Genomic DNA, 9,818 nt, shown 5'->3' with positions numbered 1-9,818 from the left:
TTCCTGCTTTCATCTGCCTCTTTCTGTGGTTGGGGAGCCCAGGGCAGGATGGCAGGAGCAAGGAAACCAGCCTTAGGAATCTGCAGCAGCCAGTGTGGGAGACTGCAAGGATCGTGCCCAGTTGCCAGGGCAGTGGAGGACCTGGCCAGGGCTGGTGGGATGGAGTTACAGTCAAGTACTCGGGGACTTTGTAAAGGGAAGAGCTTTCTAACCAGAGTGAGCTGCTAAAATAAGTAGTGAGCTTTCTGTCCCTGGAAGTATTCAACTAGAGCTTGGACAGACACTTAGCCGGCATGGGGTAAAAAACGTTCATCATCACATGCTCGCCAAGTGCATGTTGGTCCACCCAGCACTTAACATCCAGCATCCGATTTGAGGCTGGCTGTAATCCTGTGCAGTTGGCAGAACTTGGGTCTTACTACTTTTCACTCACACACAGGGGGATAGGCTGAGAGAGGCTGAAGGGCTGCTCAAAACGTTACACCTGCAGGAGAGGTAGAACCTTGTTTCAAACCCAGGTTTTCTGGTCTTTAGGTCAGTGTTCTGCTGGATTGCCCACTGCAAAATGATTTGTAAAGCTACCATTTTGGTGGCGGTATGTGTGGGGTGAGGGTTAGACCTGCCTATATTAGAATCCCAGCTCTGTGCAATCCTGGGCATGGTCTTTAAAGTCTCTGAGCTACAGATTTCTTTTCTTTTTTTTTTTTTTTTTTAACGTCTTTATTGGAGTATAATTGCTTTACAATTTTGTGTTAGTTTCTGCTGTACAACGAAGTGAATCAGCTCTATGTATGCATATATCCCCATATCCCCTCCCTCTTGAGCCTCCCTCCCACCTTCCCTATCCCACCCTTCTAGGCTGTCATAAAACATCGAGCTGATCTCCCTGTGCTATGCAGCAGCTTCCTGCTAGCCATGCATTTTACATTTGGTAGTGTATATATGTCAATTGAGCGACAGATTTCTTATGCACGGCACAGGGGTGATCCGTAGGACCTCTGTCATGGAATCAGTGGGAAAACTCCCTAAAATAATGCCTGGAAAAGTACATGTGGCCTGGAATACAAGAAATGCTCAGTAGAAATGTTAGCTGTTATTACTGTTTTCATGGAAAGTGAAAGCTTAACATACATTATTCCATTGAAAGCCTCATGACTGCCCTCTGTCCCCTGTGAGGAAGGCTATTATTATGGGCATAATAATTTTGGTATGATAATTCATACCCAGTTTTAATAATGATGGGTGTGATTTTACATGTGAGGAAACTAAGACTCAAAGAGACAAAGCAATTTGTCCCAAGTCACCCAGCAGACAGGGGAGTTGAATCCGGGTTTGTCAGATTCCAAAGCCTGTGTTCTTAACAGCTACATGACACTGCCTCCTGGTTCCTGACTCCATTAAGATTCCACCCATGCTAGCCCAGCCCGGGCAAGCCTGGGGTCCGTCCCTCGCTGCCAGGCTGGACCACAGAGAGCAGGGCAGAGCTCTGATGGCCTAGTTGGGGTCAGCTGCTGAGATTCCTCATGGGAGTGGGGGTAGGGGCTGAGCTGCTCGCCTAGGCTGGTGGGAGATTCCTGGGGCATCTGTTTCAGTTGTGATGGACAGTGGGAGCCAGGGTGAAATAGAAATTGGGAAATCAAGAAGAAAGGGGGATGAGGGATAAGAGACGAGATGAAAGGGGAGGAAAGAGGGAGCCGGGTTGGTTAGCTCAGCCGAGAGAGGGGTGAACGTGACACCTGCTCATTAGGAAAACCTTTGTAGGCTCTGCCCCCCATCATAGCAAGCGTATCAAACCGTTCCTGCATCCCACAGTCAATGTAATTTATGTAAGACTTGAGCTACAGTTGACTAGCTAATCTTATGTTATATTTTGCAGACGTGTAATGAAGCAAATTGCTTTCAGTTTTGCAGGTTTCTTTCTGTATTTGGGAGTTAATAATTATTTTTTTCAGATTTCAAATATTTTTATAACCTGGAAAAGCTTGTAGGCTGTGGACAGTGGATAAAATAGCCCAGCAGCTGCAGACAGGTTGTGAGTCTAAGGGCCATTTGTCCAGGCCCTTCCCTCCAGCAGGAGAAGCATTTGATCTGTCCTTGACTCCACGGGGTCTGACTAAAGGGCTTTCCAAGAGAGATGCTTCAAGACTTTATCATCGCTTGTCTTTGATCCTATAATCCAGGGAACTCATCTTTTCAGCGCTAAATCCTTCCATCTGTAGGCGGAAGATAGACCCGCTTCTGCATTCTGCTTCCCTGCTTATCTCCAAGGTAGCACTGCGGGGCGAGGGGGGGGGGATGGCCACAGTCACGCAGTCACGGTCACGGTCGGTCACACAGAGTAAGCCTTCAGAGCTCTGCCATTTATGATCAGCTTTGTTGCAAACCCTGCTGGGCTTACTCTTTTGCCCTGTCCCTTTCCGTCATCGTCCTCACGTCTCCCAAGCTGGGGGCAGGCCAGGCTTAGCATCATGGAGCCCAGTGGCTTGAGGGATTCTGATGTTTGGGTCTTGCCTGTGGCCAGGCCTGTGGTCTGACCCAGCTCAGGAAACTGTTCCTAGTTTTGGTATTTCTTCGTGGGCCCCTAAGATGGTGCTGTGTGTCAGAATCGTTGGCATTCCCTTGGAGTTCCCCACCCAGACCTCCATGGGATCCTGCTTGTAGGAATGGTGCATGAAGTGACTCCAGGAAGAAAAGTTGCACGTTTCATCTCGTTCCTGTCAAATTTTCATCTCACAGGTTCAGGGAAACATAACTAAGAATTCCCAGGACTCAAAGTGATCTCAGCCATGTCTGCCGTTGCCTCTGTGACTGTTCCGCCCCCCACTATCCAGGGCAGTGACCCTCTGTCTCTGTCCCAAGGAGCAGACCCATCACTGCCCTGGGCTGTGCTGCCTGGCACCTCACACTACTTAGATTAGCTCTTCACATCTTACTTCAATCCCACTGGCTCTAATTTAAGCTTTTCTCTCATGAGAAACAGAACCATTGGTTTATGGACATCTACACCTGCTTCTCAAACTGAGGTGCTTGGAGATATTCTCAGGAATCTGCCAGTTCTACGAACAGTTTAAAATTAAGCATTTTTACTTTGGATGATAATCTAAATATATACTTAGATTAAATATATATTTGCCATTAAACTCACAATTCAAAGACATTTCTATGGAATAAGTAGGTTTATTGCAAATGCAGTCCATGGGACCACTGCTGTTGGAGGTCCGTGGACATACTTTTGGAGTCTTGCAAGAAGAGTTTTCTATATAAAGGAGTGTACATTACTCACCTTTGAAAAATACTGCCAGCTGTTCATGGTGTTTTTATTGGTCCATAATGAAATGAGTGATGCTACTTGATGTATCCACATGCTTTGTACCTAAAACAAATGTGAGCCATGTTTTAAGAAACACTGAGCTAGCCCTGTCCTCTGCTGACCTCATCATGCAGAAAGGGGATGGAGGACCAGGGAGGGGAAGGTCACCCAGTGTCATTGGAACTGGGACCACAGCAAGCAGGGAGTTGTCAGGTGACTTTCTCTAGCATCTGAGGGACTGTGATAGTTGATGCACTGGTCTGACCTGACCCCTAGTGGCAGGAAGGGAGCACCAGGCTGCAGAAATCCCTGCAGAAGTGCCTGCAGGCAGGCCAGCCAGCCCTGGAGCTCATGGATTGGAGCCCTGGTCTTTCGGGGTGGAGATGCAGAGGGATAGTTCCTTCTCCCGTTGGGCTGCTAGAGCGACAGAAGGCCCTGTTCTGGACTTCGTACTTCCTGATTAGGAGCCATCTCAGCAGGACAGCAATTAGCATCTTTCTGTCCAAGGGCCCCTGCCTCTGTTGCTTGCCTGGTACCAATAGGCATGTCCCCTTCAGTGCTCATCCCTGTGCACTGTGTCCCTTAAGTTGAGTTTGTTAAGTTGAAACACTCACGAAACCCATTTAAGCAAGCGAGGTTTGTGGTTGACCCAGAGGATACGTGCTCCCTCGATGATACCAACGGGTGCTCGTCCCCCCCCTGGGGGAAATGAAGTGACATAGCAGGTACCGAGAAAGTGACTCCCTCTCTCTTTTCTGACTCCCCCAAAGGAGAACTCTTTCGCACGTAAGCCAGGAGGTGAGCTGAGGGCAGGGAAACCCTGGTGACTGGGGTTGGTGATTGGCTGGGAGGAGGGCAGACTGTGAGGACAGGTAGGGGCAGCTGTGTGAAACGTGGAATAGACAAGTCTAAGACTCCAGGGGCCAGAAATGGTAAGATTTCAGGTCAGTGCACGGAAGACCTTTCCAAAGGTCAGGCTGTCCGCTGCTGGAACGGGCAGCCTTGAAAGCAGTGAGCAGCCTGCCCCTGGGAAGATGCGAGCAGAGGCGTGGTGCACCGTGGCCTGGATGTACAGGGGCTGAGTGGGAGCGGGTCCAGATGGTCCCCGCAGAGCTGATGCCCCTGCGAAGGCTTCACATGCCTTTTCCTTTCTGCCCTCCGTTCTTGTCTTCACCCTTTACCTGATCTGCCCAGCTTGAAAAGGCTGGTACTTCCAGCTCTATATCACATTGAAACGTGGAATACCTGAGACCTTGTCACTGGGTGATTTTGTCCAAATCAAGCATTATTTAAGGATTTTGAAGTAGCAATAGTCTCTCTCTCCTTTGGTCCCTAAGCGCGGGGGAGGAGGGCTGACCCTGAGCAAGCAGGTAACACACCAGGTGTCCGGTCATGAGGACACGTCCTGTCTCATGTCATCCTCGTGTTTACAGACGAGGGGACTGTCTCCAGAAGGTTCACATACTGTGCTTGGAAGAAGCAGCATTCGACCCCCTTCCTGTTTGCTTTGAGCAGCAGATGGCTCCCCTGCACATCCCTGGAATTCCATGTCAGCCCATTACCTCCTCCAACTTATCTAGTTGGCTCAGACAGCAGCACCAAGGGCATTCAAGAAGATTCTTCCCAGACTGCTGGAGATGTTTGGGGGGAGAGGTGCTGAAGCTCCATGGTTTCTGGTCACCCTTAGTCCATCAACCAGTTGAACTCTATGTTCAATATGAACCACTTTTGGGGATCCTGGGACCCTTCTATCTGGGGCCCAGGTTCTGATTTGGGTCCTGGCTCCATCTCTTACCTGAGGTGTGATCTGGGTAATCTTTTACCTTTAGGGACCTTTTCTTTTATTTATTTATATTTGGCTGCATTGGGTCTCCATTGCTGCACGCGGGCTTTCTCTAGTTACGGCGAGCGGGGCCTACTCTTCGTTGCGGTGCGCGGGCTTCTCATTGCAGTGGCTTCTCTTCTTGCGGAGCACGGGCTCTAGGCACGTGGGCTTCAGTAATTGAGGCACGTGGGCTCAGTAGCTGTGGCTCGCGGGCTCTAGAGCACAGGCTCAGTAGTTGTGGCGCACGGCTTAGTTGCTCCGTGGCATGTGGGATCTTCCCAGACCAGGGCTCGAACCCATGTCCCGGGTACTGGCAGGCGGATTCTTAACCACTGCACCACCAGGGAAGTCCCGGGACCTTTTCTATCAGTGCCATCCTCTCTGCATCTCAGAGTGGCAGGATTTAATAAGATCATGTATGTGGAGCTCAGTAGACCAGATACCATCACACAGGGCTTATGACCCATGTCAAATCTTCTCTGGAAAGAGACACCGAGGAACAGATTACAATATAAATGATTAATTGACATGTCATTGTTGATGACTATAGTGGTGGCAGCACATGAGGGCACCAATGGAATGAAATGATGCTGAGATTTATGGAGCACTTGACTCATTTAAGGAACCTTGATGTTTATCCAGGGACCCCTCAGAGTGGTACCCCACCTCTCCTGCCCTCAGTTCTCCAAAGAGTTTGTGACTTAATGATCTTTGCAGGATGAAATGAATAGAATGTGCTGGCTGTTTTAACCATGTTGCAGGAAACTGTTGCTAGGTGACTCTGTTCTGTGGTCTAGAAAGGGAGAGAGAGGGAGAGAGATGAGGTCCCTTAAGGGGTGTCTTTGGCTCAGACAGGAGAGCCTAGGTGACATCAGGAATACAAGGCTGGTAGGCTCCATGCTTATTTGCAAACGGTCCTCCTTTCTGAATCAGCTTCCCTCATCAGGACAGAAAGGCAGGCGGGTTGTGGTCCTTGGCTGGGTCAGAGATTAGAGAATTCCTGACCTTGCGGAGAGACCCCAGGGGTATCTGCTATTTGGGTTGGGAGCGACATTCGTGCTAATTTCTTGGGGCCACCTTGCCATAGCCCAAGCTCTTCTCTCAATACTTCAAGGGAGGGAAGGAGGTTAGTTCTTCCACATGAGACCATCTGGACGTTGGCACGTGGAGTGTGTAAGCCGACACGTGTGTGCGAGTGCGGGAATGAACCCAGCGAGGATGAGAGCAGCGTCCTTCTACGTCAGTTTTCTGGAGCTGAGGTTCTGCTGGCTCACACAATAAGGAAAATCCACTAGTCCCCTTAAAGCAGGGCCCAAGGTGGCTCACGGTCATCCAGGCTCCTTCCCCTTTCCCCTCTGCCGTCCCCTGCTCATCAGCTTTACCTCTCAGGCTTGACCCCTCACGGCCCCAAGGTGGCTGCTACGGTTTCAGGAGCAGACAAGTCACATCCCTTTTGGGAACAGCCCCCAGCAGATGTCCCTTCATGTTCCACTGGCAAGGGGATGGGTGATGTGACTACCTTAGATGGATCACGATTTACTCCTTTGTCTCGTGGAGGAAGAGAGGGACATTGGATCAGCAGTGGCTCTGCCAGCAGGGGATGTGGGGGGAGGGGGAGGGCAGCTGTACGTGAGCAACTAGTGATATCCGCGTCCGTGTGTCTTTGCACGTGGACCTGAGGCCCTGGGGCCTTGGATGACTAATGAATGCAGAGGGCGCACCCGCGGGCCCCGGGCCTTTAGCATTGCCCTCTCGCAGGAACATGTCTTGTTCCCCCAGCTGACTTGTGTGTTCCTTGGAGGTAGGGGCTGCGTCTTCCACTTCTTTGGCTCGCTTCCCGTTATTCTCCCAGTTCCTGGCACAGTGTCGGGCACACGAGAAGTACGCAACAAATGCTTATGATTAACAATAAGAATAGCCACATTTGTGGGGGTACTTACGATGTGCCGGGCCCTCTGCTAAGAGCTCTATATGGATGCTCGCCACAGCCCCACAGTGTAGATTTCCTCTATCCCATTTCATAAGCAAGTCTCAGAAAAGATGAGGAACCTACCAGGGGCACCAGCTAATGGGTGATAGAGCAGAGACCCCAGATATAAACTCTGGCAGTTGGACCCTGGCACTCCATGCTTGTGACTGCTAAGCTGCATTGCCACCTGGCTGTATTATTATTATTATTATTTTTTTTTTTTTTGCGGTACGCGGGCCTCTCACTGTTGTGGCCTCTCCCGTTGCGGAGCACAGGCTCCGGACGCGCAGGCCCAGCGGCCATGGCTCACGGGCCCAGCCGCTCCGCGGCAGGGGGGGTCCTCCTGGACCGGGACACGAACCCACGTCCCCTGCATTGGCAGGCGGACTCTCAACCACTGCGCCACCAGGGAAGCCCCCTGGCTGTATTATTGAGTGACCGAATGAGTGATTAAAGGGAAGTGATGGGAGGGTTTGGGGTTTACTAGAGAGAAACTTCCCTTCCTAGACTCTCAGGTCATCTTTGAAGGCCTCCGGAACCACGGAGCGTCATCCACATGGTAGGTAGGATCCTGTGGGACTTCCCTTCTCAGGAAATCCTCCCTTGGGTCGATCTGAGAACTGCCACTGCCCTTGGGTCCAGTTCCAGACCAACGTAGGCCTGCAGGTCCCTCCCTGCTGCTGGCTCAGCAATCTTGAGTTTAGCTCTTCTCATCCTTGCATATGCCGTGACAAGCCCCCGACCTCCTGGACGCTTCATTGTTTGCCCACGTACCCTTTGCTCTTCGGTGGCCCTAAGTGGGCCTGAGCAGTTCTGTGCTCCGAGACCCCACGCCTCCGCCCGGTCTGAGTGTGCATCTCCTCCACTAGCAGCTGTGCCAGGTTTCAGGCTTGTCTTCGCAACCTCTTAAGCCCCTGCTAGTGTGCGGGAAGGCTTGATGCACAGAATACTAAGAGCCCCGTGTGGTTCAGCAAGGAGAACGTATTCCACGTTGCACAAAGTGCACTTCGGGATGACGGCAGAAGGGCTATCCAGTGTTTAAACACAGAAGCACGCTTAGCTTTCTGCAAAAAAAAAAAAGAGTCAAATTGGGGGATCCGGGCTTCCCTGGTGGCGCAGTGGTTGAGAGTCCGCCTGCCGATGCAGGGGACACGGGTTCGTGCCCCGGTCCGGGAAGATCCCACATGCCGCAGAGCGACTAGGCCCTTGAGCCACGGCTGCTGAGCCTGCGCATCCGGAGCCTGTGCTCCGCAATGGGAGAGCCCACAACAGTGAGAGGCCCGCGTACCGCAAAAAAAAAAAAAAAAAAAAAATGGGGGGATCCTGCATGGAGCACATCATTCCCATTTTAGATGAGGAAGCCATAGCTTGGAGAGGTGGTAACTAGACCAGGGTCACCTGGGTTTAGTGAGCTGTCCAAACCTCACTTTCCTCACCTGTAAGATGAGGATAACAGCCTTTGTCCACCTTGCTGGGAGCTGGGGCACTGACCCCTCAGATTCCCCCTGGCCGGTGTCCTCCCTCACCTCTGCCTGCAAAGAGCCACCCATTCCCAGAGCATAGGATGGAATATGTGAAAATTCTTTGCAAACTGTAGAGGATAACAGCCTTTGTCCACCTTGCTGGGAGCTGGGGCACTGACCCCTCAGATTCCCCCTGGCCGGTGTCCTCCCTCACCTCTGCCTGCAAAGAGCCACCCATTCCCAGAGCATAGGATGGAATATGTGAAAATTCTTTGCAAACTGTAGTGACTGTAGTGTGGGCCACTGAGAGAGAGAGAGAGAGAGAGAGAGAGAGAGAGAGAGAGAGAGGCAGAGAGAGAGGGAACCGTAAGATGTCTGTTTCAGTTGTCTGTTTCAGTTATCTGTTCCTTCATAACAGATCATCTACAAACCTAGTGGCGTAAAACAGCAATGACTTATTTTGCTCACAAATCTGTGGACCAGAAATCTGGGGAGGGCTCATGTGTGTTCCAAGCTGCAGTGGTTTTACTGCAGCTGGTGGATCCAAGATGACCTTACTCCACATGTCTGGGACCTTGGTACTAGCTGTTGGCTAGGACATCTTGGCCCTCCTCCACATGCCCTCTCTCTCCATGGGATCTCTCATCACTTAGTAGTCTAGGCCAAACTCAAGAGGGCAAACACAGAAGCTGCAAGACCTCTGAAATCCTAGGCCTGGAATAGACAAAGTATCACTTCAGCTACATTCTATTGGTCAAAGCAAGTCACAAGTCCAGCCAGATTGAAGGGGCAGGAAATAGACCCCACCTCTGGATGGGAGGAGTAGTGTGCATGCACAGGCGTGGGAGGAATTGTGGGCTGCCGTTTTTGCACATGATCTCCAAGAATGCCTCACTCCCCATCACTGGAAGGTTTGCATGTAGTTCCCATTGGACAGGCTTCCCTTTCTTATTGGTGGCTGCCACTGCTCAGCGTTTCTTTTTGTTTTTTTTTTAACATGTGAACATGTCCCCCCCTGCCGCCCTTTTCTTATTGGAGTATAATTGCTTTACAGTGTTGTGTTAGTTTCTGTTGTACAAGCGAAGTGAATCAGCTATATGTGTACATATATCCCCTCCTTCTTGGACCTCCCTCCCCTCCCCCATCCCACCCATCTAGGTCTAGGTCATCACAGAGAACCGAGCTGATCTCCCTGTGCTAGGCGGCTGCTTCCCACTAGCTACCTATTTTACGTTTGGTAGTGTATATATG

At 50.9% G+C, this 9,818-nt stretch overlaps 1 protein-coding gene across 1 annotated transcript in view; it reads left to right on the top strand.

Moving 5' to 3' along the window:
- Window positions 1-9,818, top strand: part of RAP1GAP2 (RAP1 GTPase activating protein 2) — a 188,266-nt gene that overhangs the window by 167,574 nt on the left and 10,874 nt on the right. The gene's annotated exons all lie outside the window — the stretch shown is intronic.

Source organism: Lipotes vexillifer, unplaced genomic scaffold (genome assembly GCF_000442215.2).
Source record: "Lipotes vexillifer unplaced genomic scaffold, Lipotes_vexillifer_v1.1 scaffold680, whole genome shotgun sequence".
In the NCBI taxonomy this organism is placed as follows: Eukaryota; Metazoa; Chordata; class Mammalia; order Artiodactyla; family Lipotidae; genus Lipotes; species Lipotes vexillifer.
The sequence above is the reverse complement of the archived record's forward strand: the minus strand, read 5'-3'. Positions and strand labels throughout refer to the sequence as shown.